This window comes from Callorhinus ursinus, unplaced genomic scaffold (genome assembly GCF_003265705.2).
Source record: "Callorhinus ursinus isolate GAN/ISIS: 27379988/994484 unplaced genomic scaffold, GSC_fseal_2.0 scaffold5, whole genome shotgun sequence".
Classification (NCBI taxonomy): Eukaryota; Metazoa; Chordata; class Mammalia; order Carnivora; family Otariidae; genus Callorhinus; species Callorhinus ursinus.
In genome coordinates, this window is record NW_027397067.1 from 45372971 (window position 1) to 45388951 (window position 15981).

Below are 15981 nucleotides of genomic sequence, written 5' to 3' on the forward strand. Positions count from 1 at the left end.
TGTGTGTGTGTGTGTGTGTGTGTGTGTGTGTGTGTGTGTGTGTGTGTTGGGTTAGTCAGAAGGATGAAATGTCAGCGAAAGAGACTGAAAAGTATAAAGTCTTAAAATTTCACGTTCGCTGACCGTTTTAAAAGGAAGATGTAAGGCCGATATTTTACTTCTTGACTATAAAGGGCTCGCTTATCCCTGCCATCTGTCAAAGATCCTACTCGATTTGAAGGGTCGGGTTCAAATTCTTTTGCTGAAATAAAGGTTTATACAAGACTATCTCTGCTTGCTGCTATCTGAAAGATCACATCAGTAACAGGAACAAGAGGTAATTCCAATATATAATTGAAATTACAATATAATTATAACAATATTATGTTTGTGATGCCTTTATCAAACTATAAAAGTCCTATTATTTGTGAATATTTAATGGTGTGTGAATCATTAGTGAATCCACTGGAACTGGGGCAGTTATGCAAAAATGAAATGTATTATTTAATTTATTGTCCTACTTAAGTGTAGGACTAATTCATACCAGTGAGTAATCTTATGAAAACTCTGATCAGAAATAAAGGTCGGGGGGGCGGCGGGAGGAAAAGGAAATCCCTGAACCCATTGTATATATGGCCAATGTAGACTCTTGAACCCTGTATAAATGGTGGAGCTTTGAAGGGATTAAATGGTGCTGCCTCCATTTTATGTGTTCTCAGCCTCAAAGAGATCTGCCTTAGAGAGATTGGCCTCCTAGTATAAGCTGACATTCCTGGACTTTGGTTTTGCAAATTGATTTACATCATTCTGGAAATTATTCAGCAGTGATTATAAATGCAAATTACTAAAATGCATGGCATATAAAGAGACATTTTATTCTGTTAATAATTAGTCTAATATGTGGAAGAATTCATTTCTGAACGATGCTTTCATTTAAAAACTATCATTTTGGGGCGCCTGGGTGGCTCAGTTGGTTAAGCGACGGCCTTCTGCTCAGGTCATGATCCTGGAGTCCCTGGATCGAGTCCCGCATCGGGCTCCCTGCTCAGTGAGGAGCCTGCTTCTCCCTCTAAACCTCCCCCCTCTCATGTACTCTCTCTCATTCTCGCTCTCTCAAATAAATAAATAAATCTTTAAAAAAATAAAAAAATAAAAACTATCATTTTATGGTAATGTGATTTGGAAGTGATGCTGTTGTAACAAGTAACTATTTCAGGACCTCAGGATATTAAAGTTAAAATCGGCATGAATTTTTGGTAAAAGGAAGAGTTTATGGTGTAAGCAGGTGTTGATTGTACCTGGATAGACGTCCACGGTGTTGTTCAAATACAGTGCTTCAGGGGCGCCTGGGCGGCTCAGATGGTTGGGCGTCTGCTTTTGGCTCAGGTCATGGTCCTAGAGTCCTGGAATCGAACCCCGCTCAGCAGGGAGTCTGCTTCTCCCCCTCTCTCTGCCTCTCCCCCTGCTCATGCTCTCTCTTCTCTCTCTCTCTGTGTATCTCTGTGTCTCGAATGAATAAATTTAAAAAAAATCTTTAAAAAAACAAATACAGTGCTTCAACCTGATGTGCAAGTTTCTGGTGGTGTGATTCTACCTCTTCCTTGAACAGGTTAACCCCAAAATAGGTATAAAGTAAACCCTGGTTAAATAAAATAGTTCTTTTTTATTGGTAAAGATTAGGTTAGGAATAAAATTACATAGGAAGTTAAATATGTAATAATCACATTACTTACCTTTATGTAGCATTTTGTAACTTATGAAGTGCTTCAAGATATATTTATCTCAATTCTCACAATAAGCTTTTTTAATTTAAATTCAATTAGCCAACATATAGTACATTAGTTTTTGATATAGTGTTCAATGATTAGTTGCGTATAACACCCAGTGCTCATCACATCACTCTCACAATAAACTCTTTGATGTAGATACCACTTTATTGGTTTTATAATTGGAGAAACAGGCTCACAGTGGTGGCCTCAAGTTCATGTAGCTAGTTTGTAGCAGAGTTAGGACTCAAACCCCAGATATTGGTAGACATCTCTTTTTTATATATATTTACCTTTTAAATGGTACATTTTAAACATGTGTTTTTAAATTTCCTAATCAAAGTTTCTTTCAAATGACTCAACCTAGATTATTGGATGATCTATTTTACTTCAGTAACAACATGGAGGTGTGAGTGATTGAAATGGAGCAAAATTTCAGATTCAAACAGTTGGGTTAAACACTTAAATACCTTATATATTGAACAGGCATAATTCTCCAGTACCTCGCCTCCTACTTTTGTGTTTTGTTGATTTTATAGAAGTTAGAATATTATTTTGTTTATTATTTGGAAACATATCCCACTGGACTATAGATTCCATGAGTGCAGAAAATGTTTATCCATCTTGTTAATAGATGCATCCTCAGTGCTTTACGTGTTTGGAATTTAGTGGGTATAATAAGTACATGACAAATAAATGATGCTCATGCCCTCCTCCGCCTCATCTCTTTGGAAATTCTACCCACACGTCAAAGACTAACTCAAATGCTACATCCTTTGTGAAATTCTCTGATCTCTCCCATCTGTGGCACTTTGTGCATCTCTCATTTTTGCATTCATCTAGTCCAGTTGCTTCTTATTTGTATACATGTTTTTATCCTTGCCTCCTAGACTGTAAGCTTCTTGTGGGTAGGGGCATGTTACCCAGCATAATGCCTTGTACTATGTATTCCATTAATGTTAATTAAGTGAATAAAGTAAAACTGTCTACACGTACTATCCAATATGAATTTATATAACTTGATTATAAGTTATAAATAAGATATAAATTTGCCCTAGCAAAATAAGTTATGCTCAATATTGGTCATAATCATTTTCATTAGGGGTAGTCTACCATTTTTTACTTCATGAAATAAAACCAGTATTTAACATTATATTTACTGCAACTTTTAATGTAAGCCATATATCTAGAGCAAAAGTTGTAGGGATTTTTGGTATAACGTTTTATGACTAATAAAATTCATTTACCACAATACATACCACTACTTCGCCAGACTAGTAATAAAAGAGATGTATGCTATACAATACCATGGCACGAATTTTCAGAGGTAGAGGACTGATTAACATTTGGTATTATTACAGTAGTGTTCTTTCTTTTTTACTCTAGAAAACAATTAAGCAGTTTAATGGCACTTTTTTTAAACCTGAGTCATAAGCAACTTTTCTTTTTTTCACCGCATAATAAAATCTGAGGTAAAAGAAGATTCTTAGCTTTGTTTCTTCTTCTTCCAAAGTTGGGAATGATTTGGTCTCAATGGCAAGATATGATTTGGTTTCAGTGGAAAATTCTTACTTTTCATAGCAGTAATTTTACATATACATTACGACCAGAACTGTACCAGGGATATATATATTTACTGAGTGAAATTTATTCCATAGCTTTGCAGAATGAGCATTACAAGTCTGTTCTTTGGAATTGTAATCTAGAGACAGTTGTTTTGAGGGACATTGGCTTCTTACATTTAATTCAATTAACTCTGCTATGCAACTGGAGTAACCAGCAACCACTGATATCTTGATTTTCAAATTGCATGGAAAATTTGGCGTTCCTCAACCAAATGAATGGATTTTGAGCTAGAAAATGCAGAACCGAGGTTGTGATATAGTTTTGAAATGAGTGTGTGTGCTGGTGGGGTAGACAGTGTTTCTTGTATGAGATTTAATATATAAAAGTACAAATTCTGAGTCCTTAAAAAGCAGTAGTGTGATAGATTTATAGTTAAAATGATACTTCTTTCTTAAAGAGAAAAAAAACTGTGCAGCTCAAAATTTAAAGTCACAGTCCTAAAATGTCTTTTTTGGTTAACCTAACTAAAGAAAGTAACTTCTAACAGTTATTTCCTTAAACTTTGAAATGTAATATATTTCAGCCAGGTGACTTGAAATAGAAAACAGATAAAGATGACTTACTGGTTAGTGAAACACCAGTCTGAAACAGCTTACTTTTTTTTCCCCCTCTTCATTTCCCCTGGACCAGCTGTTAATGTTTAACCTTCATTTACTACTTCAAGAGTCATATTTACACTTCTCCAGCAACACTTTATCCATGTGTTCCTTGGCCTTATACATTATATAAGGCTCTTTTAGGTCAACTTCCTAATCTTCTCATTAAGAAAATGTCACACTCACCCAAATAACCCTATAGAAGATGTCAGATGATATCACCACTAAAATAACCCCATAGAAGATGTCATCTGATATCACCTATAGGCTTCCTTTCATTTTTGCCTGTAATAGTCTTTTCCAGGTTGTTCTTCCCATTCAGACAACTAGATGTTTCCTTTCCTTTATTCAATTGATGGGGGGGGAAATCTAAAAATACTTCACAATTCACTTGATATCAGATAATGAATTCAGCTTTCTTTAGAGGCATAATGCAAAGATATTTTTTCTCTGTTAATAATCGGTCGTCTTACCTAAAACAAGTGATCATCATTTGGCTCCTAAGTTTCATACTGGAATGATAGTGCTTTAAGACTATGTAGGGGATATGACAAAAAAGAACAGAATGGACTTTACCTCTTGTCTGATAACTTGCTTATACCTAGTTCTTTTTTAGGTTCCAGAGGTTGAACGAATTGACAAGTAAGGCTTAGAAAGTATTTTCATGAACAAATCAAAGTCTCATTATTTTTACTTCCTTAACTTCCTATCAGGTAGTTATATATATAGGGGAAAAGGTCAATGAATTTTCAAATTGATTTATCTAGGTTTGGTTATTGTTAGTGGTTAATTCAGTGAAGTTGGAGTTAAGATTCTTGCATTTGAAACTTATTATAATGTGCTGATTATGTAATTGACCTTTAGCCATGTAAGCACCAGGTTCAAGGTTTTCATCTGTAAAATAGATATACTCCTATTTATCACCTTTGAGGAATATTTTTGGTTTAAGAGAGGCCAGATAAGTTCTATCATAATAATACATTTAATATATTACAACCAATTGTTAGATCTTGTCTATCTTTAAAATTGCTTAGTGATTTACAAATAATGTGTGATCTGAGTAAATGTATCTTATTCTTTTCTGATTTTTCTTGGCTTAAGGAGATACTTTTACCAGAATCTACCACTCCTTTCAAAGTAGGCCCAATTGACAGAAAGTGGAATTGAAACTTAATTCTGTCAAAAATAATTTCCTTTTTGTACAGAATTTGGTTGTCTAATCTAGGGCACTTCTGTGTAGTGGTGTGGTGCTGATTCTCCCGGTCTTATACTCTTTCATTTTTAAGTCTGTGGGGTCATCCTTAGGAGTGTCCATTTCTGGAATCAGGGTGAATGAAACTCTGCCTGAAAATCTATGTGTCTAAAGCAAAAGTTAGAGTGATTTTCTGTATAACCTTTTGTGACTAATAGAATTGTCTTACCAAATTACGCACTACTTCCTCTCCAGATTATAAATCATTATAAATCATAAACTTTGACAGTTGCAAGGTATTGACAGCTCTTGTTAAACTAGATTACGATTTTCACGTGTAAACTTGCTACTCCCATATCTGACATCCTTCTTGTCTGAATCAGTAATTTTGGCACTTAATCACAGACTTATATTTTAACATTTGTTTATGCTTTGTATCTTTTGAGACTATAATGCCCTTGAGGGCAGGTTCTATGTGTTGTAAGATTTTTAATGCCTCACAACTCCTGAGTAAAAGTTTTGGCATATGGTATGTATTCAGTGAAGAATTCTTCAAATAAACATGAACTGTTTTTATTGAGTGTTATGCACAGCACTTTTTTAGAAATATGAAGAATTAAAATACATGATCTCTGTCCTTGTGATACATGTAGTCATACTAAGTTCACATAATTTATTAGATCTATAATCCTTTATATGTAATTATGAAGTCCAAAAATCCCAGAAAAATTACATTGTTATGTTTTTGGTAATTTATGGCAGTAAAATCTAACCCAAGAGTAATACATTTGGCAGAAAAACATGACTTGAACTGATGTGAAGCTATTTATAGTATTCATTTATTCCACTTAAGAATATTCAAGGGCGCCTGGGTGGCTCAGTTGGTTAAGCGACTGACTTCGGCTCAGGTCATGATCCTGGAGTCCCTGGATCGAGTCCCGCATCGGGCTCCCTGCTCGGCGGGGAGTCGGCTTCTCGCTCTGACCCTCTTCCCTCTCGTGCTTTCTATCTCTCATTTTTTCTCTCTCTCTCAAATAAATAAAATCTTAAAAAAAAGAATATTCAAATGTTTCACTTCAGAAATAATTGATCCTTTAATTATGGTGGTATTGTTTTACATGGTATAGATGTTATATTACCTTTTGAAATCTGAAAAATTTTGACTTCTGAAATACATCCAACCTCAAGAGTTTTAGGGATTGTAGATCCGTATGACATACAAAAAGTTAAATGATAAATAGTCAAATAACTAATATAATAATGGTAGAAATATCTCAAGCCAATCTTAGTAAGTTGTTTAAAGGGTCGTGGTGTCTCAGCTGGGTGTTCCTGCAAATGGGCATGAACTCAGTCTTGGATCCCAGGGACCAGAGGCAGATGACGTGGGAGTATTTTCCTGACATGTCCAGGCATTTGAAGAGCCAGATGATCTGTACAAACTCAGTCCGTTAGAGAGCACGGAGGATCAAAACCAGGGAAACCAAGTTCATTCATCCAGGAGTAAGAGATGGCCTGAAGAAGGACCCAGAGAGACACTGGAATAGAATGAAGAATTAAGGGTAAGGTGAGAGTCCTGGGCAGTTGCCATAACCATGGATGATCGATCTGCAACCCTATGCTGCATAAGTGGTTGGCTTTGGTGTAAAGTGTAGAGTTGGAATGAGCTGGTACATATATTGTTGCTTGGATCTGAAAGGGACCTTTAATACAATAATTTATGCCTGTGCCCTCTCCCTATTTAAAAATGAATGATCTGAAGTTCAATAATTATTTTTCAAACATCTAGTTAGTGGTTGAGCCAAACCACAAATGCAGGTTTTATGTTGCCTATCTAGTGCTTTTTCTAGTACCATAAGGAAATAGTATTTCAGTCTAGAGTAGTCATGAATGACTTTTAGAAGTTTGAATTGAATTACAGTAGTTTGCCAAAACTTGAATTATTTGAATTGAATTATCATAGTTTGACAACACTTAAATCTCCATAAATCTCTGACTATACTTATATATATATTTTTGTATTTTTAAGTACCTTGTCAAGGATTGTCTTAACTTTTTAAATCCCTAGAGTACCTAGGAAGTGTTTTGCACATAGTATAAAATGAAAAAAAAAGAAGGTTGAAGTGGAAGCAGACCAAAAAATAACTGCATTTTTTGGTAGAAAGAATACCACTGGGAATTATAAGACCCTAGCTCTATTCTAGCCATGCACAGATTATCTGGATAACCTTGTGCAAATCACTGAACCTCTCTGAGATTCAATTTCCATCTAAAAAGAAAGGGTCAAATGATCTTCAAACTCTTTTATTCTGTATTTTAGTTTTATGTCTATATTTGGTTGAATAACATAATTACCATTAACACTTACTGGATTTAATTGTTTAGGTATTACAAAAGCATAGGTCATATGGGCTTAGATTTTCCAGGGACCCTCTCCATAGAGATCTCTGAATATATCTGAAATATTCATTAAGGTATTTTGGTAAAATAAAAATACAAAAAAATTAATATCAACAATACATTCAACAAAAATCATTTCACATTCAAGACATTGAATAAAATGTATTCTCTGACTTCAAGTTGTTTAGGAGTTAGGAAGAATTTACTTTAAATAGTTAAAAATGTAAGTAAGTAAACAAAACAAACTCTATGGAACTTTGATACGTTTAGCTGGAATGAATCAGCCTCTAAAAGTGTGGTATGACTGGCTATTCAACCTTTCGTTGGGACTGTTTAAATTATTTATCATTTCATAATATAAATATTTTGATACTGTGCACTCCTTAATTAACATGAAAGTGGCTTATCATCTTTGAAGAAAATTGTAATGCTTACAGATCAACTCAGAGTATAATGTTTCTAATTGAATATCATCTGGGATAATATAACTATATTCCCAAAGCCCCTTTTCTGAGTCCCAAACATGTTAGAGAAGTATCATATTCATTTCACTTTATGTTGTATTAACTAATGGCAAAAATATTTGGTTGGAACTACATAGCATTGTGATTGACTGGTGAACATTTTAATAGAGGAGATCTAAATAAAGATAACATTTTTCAAAAGAAGGACATTGCTGGTCTTGACTACCTGTTCTGTAACACATTTATTCAGTCTTGGCAGTTAATTTAGATTAGAACATTTAATGTTTCCAGCCTGTGGCCATCTTTATAGAATAAACCATTTCGTGAAAATTTCTTATAGGCATTTTCCTAAACAAGGTATTTTCAAACTTTTAACTGTTATCCACAGTATAAAATAAATGTACATTGTGTCCTGGTACCCACATACATATATAGGTAATTGAAACAAACTTCCATGAAATAATGCCTTACTATGTGTGATGCACAATGGGTTTTTTTTTATTGTGTTCTAATTTATTTTATTCTTTTGAAATAGTTGGTCCGAAACCCACTAAATTGATTCCTAACTCTCTAAAAGGTCATGACCTATAGTTTGAAAAGCTTCAGCTAAATCCTTTTTTGAGGGCAGTTAATATTTTCTATTTAATTTTTATTCCAGTACCTAGATTTGTGCTCAGCACGTAGATGGTACTCAAGTAATGTTTCTTGAGTGATTTGTTCTTGATTTAGTTCCAGAAATATTAAAGTATCAGTGACACTTATCTATACCAGTTGCTTGAAGCTGTTGAAAGAGATTAGGAGAAAATTATTAGTAATTAGAAGATGAAGGTAAAACGTATATGAGAAGAAGCGAAAGTCACACTTAAAAAAAAGAAAAACCTATAATAACAATGTGTTGGTTCTCTAAGAAGTTGTAGAATCAAGTGCTGACTTGTATTTTTTTTGATTGTCACTATTTTAAATTCAGTATTCATTTTTCTGATAATTTTATCTTAAAACTATCACCTCACAACCATAGAATGACTTCTCCTAACTGCTGCTTTTTTGGTGTATGTGTGTGTGTCTATGTGTATGAAGCTTAACTTTGATTAGGTGTGATTTTTCTAAAAAAGTAAGATTTACATCTTGTAAACTTTGATTTTATTACTATTCTTTAAACAAGATTCTGAGCCAAATACTATTTGTGAATAAATCACATATTTTTGTCTTTTTTGTCTTCTAATCATACAAAGTTTTTTTTTCCCTATAGTAATGTCTGCTTAATTTTTATTTTAAGTATGGCCATTAGTAACTTAGTTACTTTTCCATTTATACTCATTAATAACTTTTTGGGGGAGGTTTTGACTAATATTTTGGTTCCTTATAAGTTCAACTCAAAATTCTACTCTAACAAATATATTAAAACAGAAATTTCTAAAAGATTGCCTGGTATTTCTAGCTGTTGACCTTTTTGTAGCAATAATTTGTATACTAGAGTTTTTGTTTAACAAAGAATTAGGCTACCTCAGTGAAATTTTCTGGGATATCATTAATCCAAATAAATAGAAGATACATATTTTATTACCATCAGATTTGAGCAGGGTAACATCAATAGATCAGGGAGTTTTCACTACTGCTATTTTACGTTTAGTGGTACTTTATAACTCTAAAAATTAATATTTTATTCTCAGACAGATACTAAATTCTTCAATGGAATTTTATCTTCTTTTCTTTCTTTCATTTTTCCAATTTTTCTTTTTTTTCTACTTCTTTTTGTATCACACAAATACTTCTCTGCTTTATACAATATAGAAACTCACTGAATGCTTGCTGATTAACTCTAAGCTAAATTATTCCCTAAAACATTTAGGATCACTAGAGCTTCCTAATATTGATGTTTTCTAGTAGATAGTGAATTAGGGTTAGAAGTTAGAGAACTAAGTACATAATTGTGTTTTTTTATTAACTCAGTGATTTAATCTCTGTCCTTTTATTTTTTAATCTATAATTTATATAGGGCTAATAATTGCCTTTGCCTTTTGTCTATTTCATAGCATAATATGAAGATCATGAGATAGTTATAAGGATTTTTTTTTAAATTTAAAAGCATTCTACATGTATAAGTGTTTAGTGAGACCCCTGATACATGTGTGATTAAATGAGAAAATATACGTAAAATAACCAGCACAGTGCTTAATACAGAGTAAGTACTTAATAATGGTGGCTGCTCTCAATATTATTTAACTTGCATATGTGCTTATAAATTTCAATTACTTTATATTTCACATTTTAAAATGGAGCAGAGTCTAATAATACTTAATTTTTGTTAATTTGTTTTTCATGCTTCTCATTTTATGTGGTTTTCTTAATTGGAATCCTCTCCGCTCCCCCAAATCTGGTCTTTTTTAAAATATGTATTTGCCATTTTATAAGTTTTTACATATAAATAGTTAAAATTTATAATTGGAGAGTTGAAAATAAAGATTATAATTAGTTAATTCTATGCAATTGAATATTTTGAATTATGACAATTTGAATTATTCCATATATAACCATGTAATAAGGCATTTGGTTATTTGAGTAATAGCAGTTGCTTTTAATTATATAATTTCAGTTAATTATATTTTGTCCTGTATCAGATAAGTAAAATTTATATTGCATTATTTTTTATATACAACATATTTTATCCACAAGGAGCAATTTTAGCCAGTTGAGGATAAAAAAGTTCAAAAGCAACTTAAACTTAAGAATTTTGATCTCATACAGATAGTTATTTCTTACCTATTTATAATTTACTATAGCTCTCTTCATATTTTTTTTTTCAGATTATCTTTTACTGTTTTCCCTATCAAAAAAAATGATCCCATTATAGTGACTGGAGCCTTCCTTCTCTAAACACTAAAGATACTTCATGCTTTTGCAATTTAAAATTATTTAAATGGAAGTTATTCAAGTGGTTTATTACCTCTTCCTAAAGAGGGAAAAAAAAGTGTTCCTGTGTGTGTGCATGTGCGCGTGTGCACGCGTGCGCATGTGTGTGTGACTTAATTAAATTACGATTTTTTTTTCCTTTCAGGAACCTTTCCCAAAATGTTCGAAGACAGATAGAAAAACATTTGCAACTTTTGTTTCACTTGATGAACGAGTCAGGAACTGTTTGTGCACAATAATCCAACATCAGTTTAAGATTTTTGGCTGTGTTTTCTCAAGAGCAAGGAAAGACTTTGCTTCCAATTCCTGCACATTATTTTTTTATTGTTTGGATTTCCTATTCAGCACCACTTTACTTTCATTCTTTTGGTTATTAATCTGTTCATTTTGGAAGAATAAGTAATTAAAACAGTTTTGAAAAGTTTTGTCTGTATGTGATATTTTGTTGGAGCATCTACAAAAGCAATAAAAATACTTGTCCAAATCCTCAAGATGCAGACGGTGTCGTGAATGTTTTGAAGGCAGGAAACCATACAGTCTATTTTAAGAAATTCTATTTATTTTTAAGTCAAATAAAAATTTTCCCTGCTCTTTAAAGTACCTGACCGACAAGAGAACTTTTATGGCATCCATTTACAGAAAAAGAAAAAAGAAAAAAGAAAAGAAAAAGAACACAACTTTTTTAGTAGATTGAGGTTTGAATACCACAGCTCTTGGAGACATAGAGATCTAGAGCTTAATTTGGAGTTAATTTATGTTTTCACCTACTTCCTTGCTGTCTTCTTAAACACGCTAATTTTTCATCTGTTTTTCTTTTTTCTTTTTCAGTATAATTACATCATCTCCATAACCAGGAGAATGGCTGTCTGCTCCTCAGCTCTGTATCATTAATGAAGATCTTTGTCTGTTGGGTTTCCTTAGTACAGGTTAATACTTGACTTTTAGTTTACTCAGACTCATTATCAGGATTTTTCTGACTGTACTATCAGTGCTTTCTTTCTTTATTTTTCATGTGATGATCTCTTTCCTAAAATTTTTGTATTGTACTTCCCCATTTCTGTTCCCTACTTTATCTTTCATAGAGGTTCTAATAAAAACCGAGCAACCAATCAAACAAACGAAAAGCCCCTCCTGCTTCCTGGAAAATCTTGATTCTCTTCATATTTAGTTTCCCTTTCATTTCATTCCTTAATTATTACTACTTTCGAAAATTACTTAGCATCTCTTTTAATCCCACTAGGTCATACTCTCTTCCTAACACTTCTCAAATCCGCCGCTTCTGTATCAGTGTTGTTATGGTTTCCAGAATCTAACAAAGTAGTCCGTCTAAAACACAAATATGAACAGATCACTCGTCCTAAGAAACCATTTAATAACTCTCCATCACCTGCAGAAGAAAATTAATCTTAGCATGGAATACAATGATCTAGCCCCTGCCTACCTTCCTGACACTTATTTTGGCAATATGAGATTTCATGTAATCCCCAGAATGTGCTATGCTGTTCCTCACCTCTGTATCTTGGCTGATGTTTTTCCTTGCCTAAAACATTTTCTTACCCTTTCTTGGCCTAGCTAGGAAGAAAGGCTTTTATCTTTCAAGACTCTGCTTGGATATCATGACCTCCGGGAAAGCTTACTGGCTGGTCACGTGACCCTGTCTCCTCACAGTCTTTCCTTGACTCTCCTAGTTCTTATTTATCTATTGCTATCATTCACTAGAGAACGAGCTCCTTGAGGGCAGGGGCCAAACTGTAGTTGTTTTTGTGACTGAAAGGAAATTAAAAAATATCTGTTGAACCGAACTTTTCTCAATTCTGTGTAAAAAAGTTGAAAGTTCTGTTAAAAGTGCTAATAAAAAACTGTGTCAAAAGCACATTACAGGTTTCTGATAGTTTTATTGATAGAAAACAACTGATTCAATAGCCTAAATTTATTTTTCCTATTCTGAATCCATTCATAATGAGGGAGTGAGCCACAACTTTACATCCTGAAAATTCTGGATCAAGGCAGTTTTCTTGTCTGCTTTGTGGAACTTGGACAGTTTTTGGCGTAAGTAATAAACTCTCAGATTATTTTAGAAATGATGAGCTCCATGTAGCAGGTGTATTTCTCAGTGTATGCTGACAACAGAAAGAAAAACATAGCTAACCGATTCCAGCTCCAGAACAACCTCAGTCTGTAGTCATTCTCCAAAAGCCTTTGGCAGGAGATATATTGGAATGCTCTGACTGTCCACGTTCTTGGAAAGACGGCAATAGGAAAAAAATTGATTTCATCAGGCCAATTTTCTTCATTTCTACAGTTCAAGAAGTTTAACCTCTCAAAGAATGTTTAAAAGACAGCAGAACTTTAAACATATCCAAGAAAGTACATTAATGTTAGTCTCTGCTTCCACCTGTTCTCATAGAACTTAGCTTATTCCCCAGATATTTCTGGGAGACGAATTTCCATAGAATTCAGGGGAAGTAAGCATTTTAAAACTAATGAGTCTTGTTGTGATGAGCACTGGGTGTTACATGTAAGTGATGAATCACTAAATTCTGCATCTGAAACCAATTTTACCATATATGTTAACTAACTAGAATTTAAATAATAACTTGAAAAAAACTAAAATGAGGCTTGTATACATTTTGAAGGGTACACGTGCACTTGTCATTTATAACAAGGAAGGATGAAAGTAAGAAATGTTCTATAGTTCATGTGAGTTCATTGAAACAGTTCTCCATTGTATTTTTGCTGAATTGTTCAATTCATACTATTTTTTAGCCAATTAATTAGAAGCATATGAAGTCATCATGCCATGTTATAAAAGATAGAAAAATAATCACCTTTTTAGATATAGTTAAAATTTATGTAGGGTTGGCTAATTATACTGATTACTGTTTGATGCTATATGCAATTTTTCTATACCACTGTTGTCCAATAAAACTTTTTGCAATGATGTACATGTTCTATCTGTGCTGTCCAGTAGGATAATAGCTACACATAGCTATTGAGTGTTTGAAATGTGGCTAGTGTGACTGAGGAACCGAATTTATAATTTTATTTAATTTTAAATAAAATTTAAATTTAAATAGCCACATACGGCTACTTGCTACCATGTTGGACAGTGCAGATCTAGGCTATACAGTACCAGCAGTAAAGTTTTTTTAATAAAACACTTGGGTGTAAGGAAAGTATCATCCATAATCAGATGATCCATTCTCTCCAATGCTGATTATATGTCTTCCTCTCAGTTCCCTAATGCAAATTTTTGTGTCATAAATACCTTCATGGCCTGAAAAACTCTTTTTAAAAGTTTTTATTTAAAATCCAGTTAGTTGGGCGCCTGGGTGGCTCAGTTGGTTGAGCAACTGCCTTCGGCTCAGGTCATGATCCTGGAGTCCCGGGATCGAGTCCCGCATCGGGCTCCCTGCTCAGCAGGGAGTCTGCTTCTCCCTCTGACCCTCTTCCCTCTCATGCTCTCTCTCATGCTCTCTCTCTCAAATAAATAAATAAAATCTTTAAAAAAAATAAAATCCAGTTAGTTAACATACAGTTTATGTTTCAGGCATACAATATAGAGATTCAACACTTCCATACATTACCTGGTGCTCATCACAATAAGTGTCCTCCTTAATCCCCATCACCTATTTAACCTATCCCCCCTTTACCTCCCCTCTGGTAACCATCAGTTTGTTCTCTATAGTTAAGAGTCCATTTCTTGGTTTGCCTCTCTCTTTCTCTTTTTTCCCATTTGCTCATTTGTTTTGTTTCTTAAATTGCACATATGAATTAAATCATATGGCATTTGTCTTGCTCTGACTTATTTCACTTAGCATAATACTCTCTAGCTCCATCCATGTCATTGCAAATGGCAAGATTTCAGTCTTTTTTATGGCTGAGTAATATTCCATTGTGTATATATACCACATCTTCTTTATCTATGCATCAGTCCTTGGACACTTGTACTCTTTCCATAATTTGGCTATTGTAGATAATGCTGCTATAAACATCAGAGTGGATGTATCCCTTTGAATTGGTATTTTCATATTCTTTGGGTAAATACCAATAGTGCAATTGCTGGTTGTATTTGATATATTTAAGACAACTGGACATTTTAAAAGGATACCAGCATTGTTCTCAATGGATCTATAACTTAGGTATGAAAAAGACCATGAATGGTGCTAGCTCTGAATTAAGAATTTTAGTATGGACTAATTGGCACCTTTTGTAAGGTTCTTTCATTATACTTGCAAAGAATCTCTAAGACCTGGTTGACATTTTTGGAAAACTGAGAGCCAGAAATTTTATATACTTATCACCATCTAAGAATTTCACCATTATGATGATGTAGTCAAACAATGTTGTTAAACTGAAGTCTGCACATTGGGCTTAAAAGGTAGAGGGAATTTCCGAAGGGAGAGAGTTAAAGGGCAAAGGCAAAGGAAGGAATGAGGTAAATAAACTGATTTGACCTGGGAACTCTAACATGATCTAGAATATGTGCACATATTTTTAACTAGTCTCTATTGTGATCTCCTACTGCTTCAGAGTTCTGGAAAGATGGATATTAGGAAAGTGAGAAGACAAAGAAAAATTGCCTGGGAGATATTGTTGCTGAGTGGGAAGAAATGAGATTGATGGATAGCCAGAGCAGTCAGTCCATCACTGTCATCATTACCATCATCATCATCATCAGAAGAGTGATCTAACCCCACTTAGTGCTTCTGTTGGATTGGAATTAAAATCACCTTTAACTGCTACCCATTCTTTATCTCAACTAGTTCTTTATTATCCCATTTTGTAGAAGATTATTGTCTTCAATGAAAGTATATGATACATTTGCTATACAACATTTTAATGTTTCTTGTTTGGTGCCTGAAGAAATTTTGGTATGTGAAAAGTCACTATAACACTTAACGGTAGCACTCTCCTCCAAGAGCAGTCAAATAAGGAAACCAATTACAGTGCATTTTCTACCACACACAGAGGTGAGAGTTCCACCAATCTGAAACTAAGTTAGCCATTCCAAACAATAGGAATGCATTATTGTGGAGTAAATAGAAAGT

The 15981-nt window shown here is 33.7% G+C and overlaps 1 long non-coding RNA gene across 1 annotated transcript; it reads left to right on the plus strand.

Moving 5' to 3' along the window:
* The first annotated feature begins 51 nt into the window (after positions 1–51).
* Positions 52–11351, plus strand: LOC112823524 (uncharacterized). Its single transcript, XR_012378152.1, has 2 exons — positions 52–316; positions 11076–11351. It is a non-coding gene; the product is annotated as an uncharacterized lncRNA (long non-coding RNA).
* Positions 11352–15981: the final 4630 nt, after the last annotated feature.